Below are 7896 nucleotides of genomic sequence, written 5' to 3'. Positions count from 1 at the left end.
AACCCTGGCATTGAACGGAGGGGGAAACAATAAACTCACTCAAGACTTTGAAGCCATAAGCTCATCCTCACGTGGGTTGACGTTCATAATTCTGTGGTTCAAAAGTCCTCGAGAGGAAAATGAAGTCTAAAGTTGTCCCAGCTTGCTGGCGCGCCATGGAAACCGATACCAGCCTCCTCCGGGAAACTCCACCTGCACCTGCTTGGTAGGAGTCTTACAAAGTTCTAAGGAACACAGCCCCCACCCCGACCCCCAGATCCCTAGAAATCATATTGTCAGGACTCCAGAAAGACAGGGAAAAGAACGAGAAGGTCAAGTACATGTCTAATCAAAATTCCAGAAGGAGACGATGGAAAAAATGGAGAAAAGATCGGAAATGCGAACAGCTGAGACATTTCAGCAGTGTTTTGTAAGGCACACGTTTCATACCCAGGAAGCTCTGCTTAGTACCCGATGCTGTTCTTGGGTGGGAGGGTTGGAGTCCTGAAAAAATATTTGGCTCTTCCACTCCTTAGTTTGTAGAAAGTTGAAAAAACAACACAAGGAAGTCGCTCTCATCCCAACAAGGAGGAGAAGGTGGATAAATGACAGAATGACAGCGTTTGCTGAACTCTTCAGAGAAGTGAGGTGGCAAGGCAGTCAAGCAATCAGAAATCCAAATGGGAACAAGCCCCTTCCACTCAGTCAGAAACATCAGGCAGGAGCTGTGAAATAACTATGCTTTTAAAATTTATTTTTAATTGACAATAAAAATTGTATGTGTCACAAATGACATATGTTGAACTGTGTTTACATTGTGGAATAGCTAGATCAAACTAATTAATATATGCCTAACTTTATTTATTTATCTATTTTTGTTGTTGTTGAGAACACTAACTTTTTAACTTTTGGGTTTTTCTTTTTTTTTTTTCTTTTTTGGTACTGATTGAACCCAGAAGTTCTCTGCCAATGAGCTCCATACTCAATCCTTTTTAGTTTTTATTTTGAGACTGGACCTTACTAAATTGCTGAGGCTGGCCTTGAACTTGGGATCCTTCTGCCTCAGCCTCCTGAGTCGCTGGGGTTAAAGGCGCCACCACGCCTGGCTGTGGCGTTAGCACTTAGAATCTTCGCTTAGCAATTTTCAAGAATACAATATGTTGTTTTTAACTATCGTCACCATGTTGTACAACAGATTTCCTGAACTTATTCCTCCTGTCTAACTGAAATTTTGTATCCCGTGACTAAAAATAACTACAATTAAAATGCTAAAAGATGTAGTGAGAAGGTGGAAAACATGCCTGAGTGGATAGAGAATTTTGGCTGAGATAAACTACGCATCAATTGGGAGAGCTAGAAGTAAAGAAGACAATATCGGGGATGAAGATTTTCTTTGAGAAGATCATCACCAGTATACTCAGCACAGCAAGATACGAATCAATAGAGATTGCCCAATTGGAAACACAGAAAGGAAAGTCGAGAGAGAATGAGGGGGGAGAGAGACAGAGAGAGAAACAGATTATAGTAAACAAGAGCTAAAGGGCCATATCAAATGGTCTCACATGTGCATAATTGGAATCCCAGTGAAAAGCGTTTCCAGAAATCAAGAAGAAATAAAGACTTCTTCAGACAAACAAAATCTGAAAATTTCATTACTAACACTCCTGCACGGCAGGTTTTTTTTAAAGGAAGTTCTTGAGACAGAGGGAACATGATATGGAGTGGAAGTTTGAATTCACACAATAAATAAAAACTCCAAACGTGGCAAAAATGAAGATGAATATGAAAAAAATATTTTTTTTTCATTTTAGTCACTTAAAAATAATTGCCTGTGTAGGAGAAAAGATTAGAACTTTGGTGTCTATACCATATGGAAAAGTGTAACGTATGTCATTAATAGCACAAAGCTCAGGAGGCAGAAATTGAAACTGTAATGTAAAATGATTACACATTAATTAGCACAATATTATTTGAAAGTAGTCAGATATCGAAGATGTATGTTAAAAACTTTGGGCAACCAACTAAGACATTTTGTAAAAAGAATAACTAATAACCAACAGAGGAGAAAAATTGGAATAAATAAATAAATAAAAATCAGTCCTGAATCAAGCAGAAAAATAGACAAGATGGGACAAACAGAAAATGTATAGCAATATGTTAATGTCAATCAAAGCATCAAATCTAAATAATTGAAACATCCCAATCAAAAGGCAGATTATCAGATTGAATAAGAAAGCCAGACCCAACTATGCGCTGTCAACAAGAAACTTTCCTTAAGCATAGAGACATAAATAGGCTACAAGTTAAACATTGGGGAAAGATACACTCATGTAAACCACATAAATATTAAAGAAAACTAGAATGGTTCTGTTAAACGTGGTGAAATCGGGTTCAGAACAGGGAACATTACCTAAGATAGAGGAGGACCTTGCCTGCTGGTTAAGGGTCAATTCATGAAGAAGAGATTATAATCTTAGAGGTGCATGTCCCTAACAGCAGAACTTCAAAATACAAAGCAATAACCATTAGAGCTGAAAAGAAGTAAATCAATCCATATATATAACTGCAACTCCATCATTCCCTCAGAAATTGGTGGAATTAGCAAATCAAATCAGCAACATAACAGATATAAAGGGTATCAAGCAACTCACTATTTGACGTTTACAGAACATGCTACCAACAACAACCTGTGACATGTTCTTTCCAAGTGCATGTGGAACATTCAACAGGATAGACTGTATTTTGGGCCACAAAACACATTTGAAAAAACTAAAAGTAAACAAAAATATATTTAATCACAGCTGATTTAAAGTAGAAATCCGTAATAGAAAGTTATCTGGATAATCAACCAATATTTGAAATTAACACAACTTCCAATGACTCAAAGAGGAAGTCACAGGGCCATTAGAAGATATTTTTGAACTGAATAAAAATAAGAACACATGTATTAAAATTTGTGGGGTGCAGCTAACCCAATGTTTCAAGGGAAATTTATAACTGATATAAAAGTATTAAAAAAGAAGAGATGTCTCAAATCAATTAAGTTTTCTATTTATATTTTTAGTTTTTGGTACCAGGGATTGAACTCAGGGCACTTAACCACCAGAAGCCACATCCCCAGCCCTTTTATTTTTTATTTTGAGACAGGTTCTTGCTAAGTTGCTTAGGGCCTCACTAAGTTGCTGAGGCTGGCTTTGAACTTGCAATCCTCCTGCTTTAGCCTCCTAAGCCTTTGGGATTACAGGTATGTGCCCCTGTGTCTGGCATCAATTAAGTTTTGACTGTAAGAGATTTTTTTAAAAAAGCAATTTAAACACACAGAAAAGAGAAGGAAAGAAATAATAAAGATAATAGCAAAGATCAATAAAATTGAAAAAATAGGTTAAATGAATATAATGACATGTTGCTCACTAAGAAAATCAATCCATAGTCAGACTGATAAAGAGCATGGGATAGAAATTACCAACAACAGAAATGAAAGGGGAGACATCACCCTAGACCCTACAGACACAAAGAAGACAATAAGGAAATATTATGGAAAAAGCTATGCCAAAGCATTCGGTATCTTAGATTAAGTGGACACATTTGTTGAAAGATACAAAAATTATCAAAACTCCATTCAGAAAGCAACAGATAAGCAGAATAGACCTGTATCTACTAAATTAAGAGCATCATTAAAAACCTTCCCACAAAGAAAACTGTGTGGGGGATGTATGTGTGTGCCTAGCCTGTGTTAGACCTTGAATTCAATCCCCAGAACTGTGAGAAAAGAAAATAGAAGAGAAATAAACACTTTCCAATTTATGAGACCAGTATCCCACTAATATTAAAACCAGATAAAGGATAAGAAGACACACACATTCAGAACTGCAGGAAGCGACAGATGAAGCCTTGGAGTTGGCGGCAGAGGAACCCAGGGGCCCGAGGATGCCCCAGGAAGCTGTTGCTGTTGCGGAGCATGCCCACACCAGGGTCCACACCGCTGCCCAGAGCTGGCTTCCTGTCAGTTCCTTTGTGGCTTCCCAATCTCATGCAGCCAAGGTGCCTGAGATTCTAAAAATTATTGGGCTGCAGCTAGAGCAGTATTTAAAGAAAAGTAGTAGCAAATAATTGAGGAGGGGAAGCCAGAATTACTACATTCTTATATGAGTCATATGGAATAGAAAGGTATTCATGAACCTTCCTAAGTCAATTATGCATATAAAATAACTGGAATAACGCCTAAACACAATAGGAGTATATTGCACATAATTCCCAAGAAGATGAAAAAACAGAATAATTTAAAAAAAGAAAAACCGTCAAAGAAAGACAAAAAAGAATAAATCCAGACAAAAAGTGTGTAAAAGGTGAAGAATAAATCCAGAGAAAAAAGTGTGTTAAAGGTGAGAAAATTCCCAATTATGCCAATCATCATCATAAATGAAAATGAACTAATTTTTTTAGTTGAAAAACCTGGAGTATTAGTCTGGTTTGGTTTTTGTTTTCTTCAGTGCTGAAAATTGAACCCAAGACCTGGTGTATGCTAGGCAACTGGTCTACCACTGAGTCACTCACAGTACCCACCCACCGACCTTTTGTAAAAATTTTGACACAGGGTCTCGCCAAATTACCCAGGCCTACCTGGAACTTGCAATCCTTCTGCCTCAGCCTCCTTAGTACCTGGGATTACAAAAGTGTATCACTATACCTGACTTAGACTGATTATGTTTTTTAATCTAACTGAAATGGTTTAGAGAAGACAGGAAAAAAAACATGAAGTTTGTAGGCCAAACACAAAAGTTAAAGTAAAAAATAAAAAGGAGGACAATATAACAGGAAAATACCAAAAAGAAGCATGCTGGCGTAGCTGTATTGATATCGGATGAAATGAACTTTAAGACAAGTATTATTAAAAATAAAAAGACTTGCTACCTCATGATAGAAGACATAATTCATCAAGAAAATCTAGCGATTCTAAACTGTCATGCACCAAAAACAAAGCTCAACGTATGTAAAATAAAAATTGACAAAACCATGAGAAGCAGAAAAATTCTCAATCACAGTGAGAAATTTTTAATACACCTATCTCACTTATTGATCTAGCAGACAAAAAAAAAAACTACCAAGAATATAGAAAACTTGAATTGCACAAATGAGAAAGTTCACATGATCATATGTAGAAAATTGCAGCCAATGATAAGAAGACACAACTTCATTCCAAAGCCTGCATGAATTAGAAGAATTGACTATATGCTAGAACATATGGCTGGCCTCAACCAATTCTAGTGGTGTTATATTCAAGAAAGAGATTTGATAAGAAAAATACACCCATTGAAAATCCATATATCTAGGCACTTAAAAAGACCTCATGCCATGCCAGGCATGGGGGTGCACACCTGCAATTCCAGCAACTCGGGGGGGCTGAGAGAGGTGGATTGCAAGTCCAAGGTTAGCCTGGGTAACTTAGCCAGGCCCTGCCTCAAAGTGAAATAAAATGGGCTGGAGACGTGGGTCAGTGGTAGAGCACATGCATAGCATGCAAGAGGCCCTGGGTTCTATTTCTAGGGACAGAAGGAAGGAAGGAAGAGAGATTCCATAACAAGACTAATCAGAGGAAAATAAAGAAATAGTGAAGAGTGAAGGAGAGAAAGAAAAAAATAGTGATATTAAAGATTAAGAAGAGCTCATAGCTGCAAGCACTGCAATGATTAAACAGATGAAAAGAGGTTGTGAAAAACTTTGTGATAAATCATAAAACTTAGACAAAATGGATAAATTCTAGAAAAATACAACTCTCAAAGAAGCAGTGGAGAACCTGGAGAGTCTAATGACCTTTAAAGAAATTGAATTATTGGTTTAAAATCTTCTAGGAAGAAAAAACTAGGTCCAAATGATTTATCAGCAATTTCTGCCAAATGTTTTAGGAACCACTCTTCCAGATAATAAAAAAAAGAAGAAACCTGCCCAGATCATCTTAAAAGCTAGCACAATTTTAGTTCCAAAGCTAGACAAGAATAATATCAGCAGGGGGAAAACCCAGCCTATTCTCATGCATTAATCAGGATAGAGGGGATCTTTTGTAGCAACCAATTCCAGAACTTCAGTGGCCTTGCATGTTCAAGGTTTGTTCTTTTCCAGGTCACACTGTGTTGCAGGATGGGCAACTCGACTCCACGCAGTGGCACAGGGATCCAGGCTGCCTCCTCCTCAAGGCTACACCACCCACAGCTTGTGACTTTCAGAGTGGCCACTACAGCACAAGAACAGTCTGGAAAAAATGTGTGGGATGATTTTAACACCCATGCATAGAAGTGACTCACACTATTGTTATAGGCTAACTTTTGTTCCCCCAAATTCCCATATCGAAGTCCTGGCCCAAGACCTCTGACTGCAACTGCACTTGGAGACAGACTTGGGCCTCAGAAGAGATGATTTAGGCTGAACGAGGTCATACGGTGGGCCCTCATCTAACAGGACCCAGACAGGTACATGCACAAAAGAAAGTGCATGTGAGGATGTAGCAGAAAGGTGTCCATCAGGAGAGAGGCCTCAGAGGACACCTAACCAGCCAGCTCCATGATCTTGGACTTGTCACTTCCATGACTGTGGGAAGATGGATTCCCGTTGCTGAAACCGCCCCATCTGCGGAGCCTTGCAGGACAGTCCTAGCAACTAATATGCCCATGGCTTCTGCAGTCAGAACCCAGTCACAAGGGCCCGAGCTAACTGCAAAGGAGGCTGTGACATTCACTTCACTTAAGCCTGGGAAAAGGAGATGGTGGGCTAAACACATTGCCTGGTCTTCGCCACATGAACAGAGATGTCAAAGTCCCAAACAAAATTTCACCTAGGAATCAGTGAGAAAAAGAGAGCCCAAGAGAAAAGTGAGCAAAGGCATGAATAGGCACATGCTAGGAGAGACAGCAGCAGGCCCAGGAGCAGAGGGACAGACCTGACTCCTTCCATTGCAAAGAAGAGTGGTCACCGGAACAACAGCAGTGGCCTCAGCTGGGACATGTTGGTGATCAGAAAAATGTAAGAAAGAAAGGAAAAAACCTGACTGAGATCCCATCTCACACCTACCAGGCAGAAAAGTTGTCAATGTCAAAAGATGACGATGGTGTGGACCAACAGGAACTCCCTGTCCTCCACAGCCACATCGATGTTCACAGCAGCTCAGTTCACAATAGCTAACCTAATGGAATTAACCTAGATGCTCGTCAACAGATGAATGGGTAAAGAAAATGTGGCGGATATCCACCGTGGAATATTACTCAGCCATAAAGAAGAACGAAACTATGGCATTTGCTGGTAAATGGATGGAACTAGAGACCACCATGCCAAGTGAAAGAAGCCAGTCACAAAAAACCAAAGGCCAAATGTTCTCTCTGATATGTGGATGCTAATCTACAATAAGGGAGGGCAAGGAGAGGAAGAACAGAAGTTCTTAAGATTAGACAAAGAGGAATGAAGGGAAGGGGGGCGAATATGAGAATAGAAAAGACAATAGAATAAATCAGACATCACTTTCCTGTGTTCATATATGAATACATGACCAGTGAGACTCCACACCATGCAGAACCACAAGAACAGGATCCTAATTGGAATGTTACACTCCATGTATGTTTATGTCAAAATACACTCGACAGTCATGTATATCTAAAAAGAAAAAGAGAAAAAACTCCCCATCCTACATCTGGGGGAGAGAGGGCAGAGGCAGAATCTTCTGGAAAAGAGTTTCCCAGGTGATTGTAAAGCTGGATACGTGCTCACCCTGGGCTCCACAATCCCACTCGCAGCTGCCAACCTAGGTACTCAGGGACATGCTTCTCAGACTTTCACGTGCACAACCTTTTGCTGAAATGCAGGTTCTAAGTCAGTAGTTCTGGAATTGGACCCTGAGAGTCTGCGTTTGATGACAAAGCTCCTACTCTGAGG

Source organism: Sciurus vulgaris (assembly GCF_902686455.1).
Source record: "Sciurus vulgaris genome assembly, chromosome: 3".
Classification (NCBI taxonomy): Eukaryota; Metazoa; Chordata; class Mammalia; order Rodentia; family Sciuridae; genus Sciurus; species Sciurus vulgaris.
The sequence above is the reverse complement of the archived record's forward strand: the minus strand, read 5'-3'. Positions refer to the sequence as shown.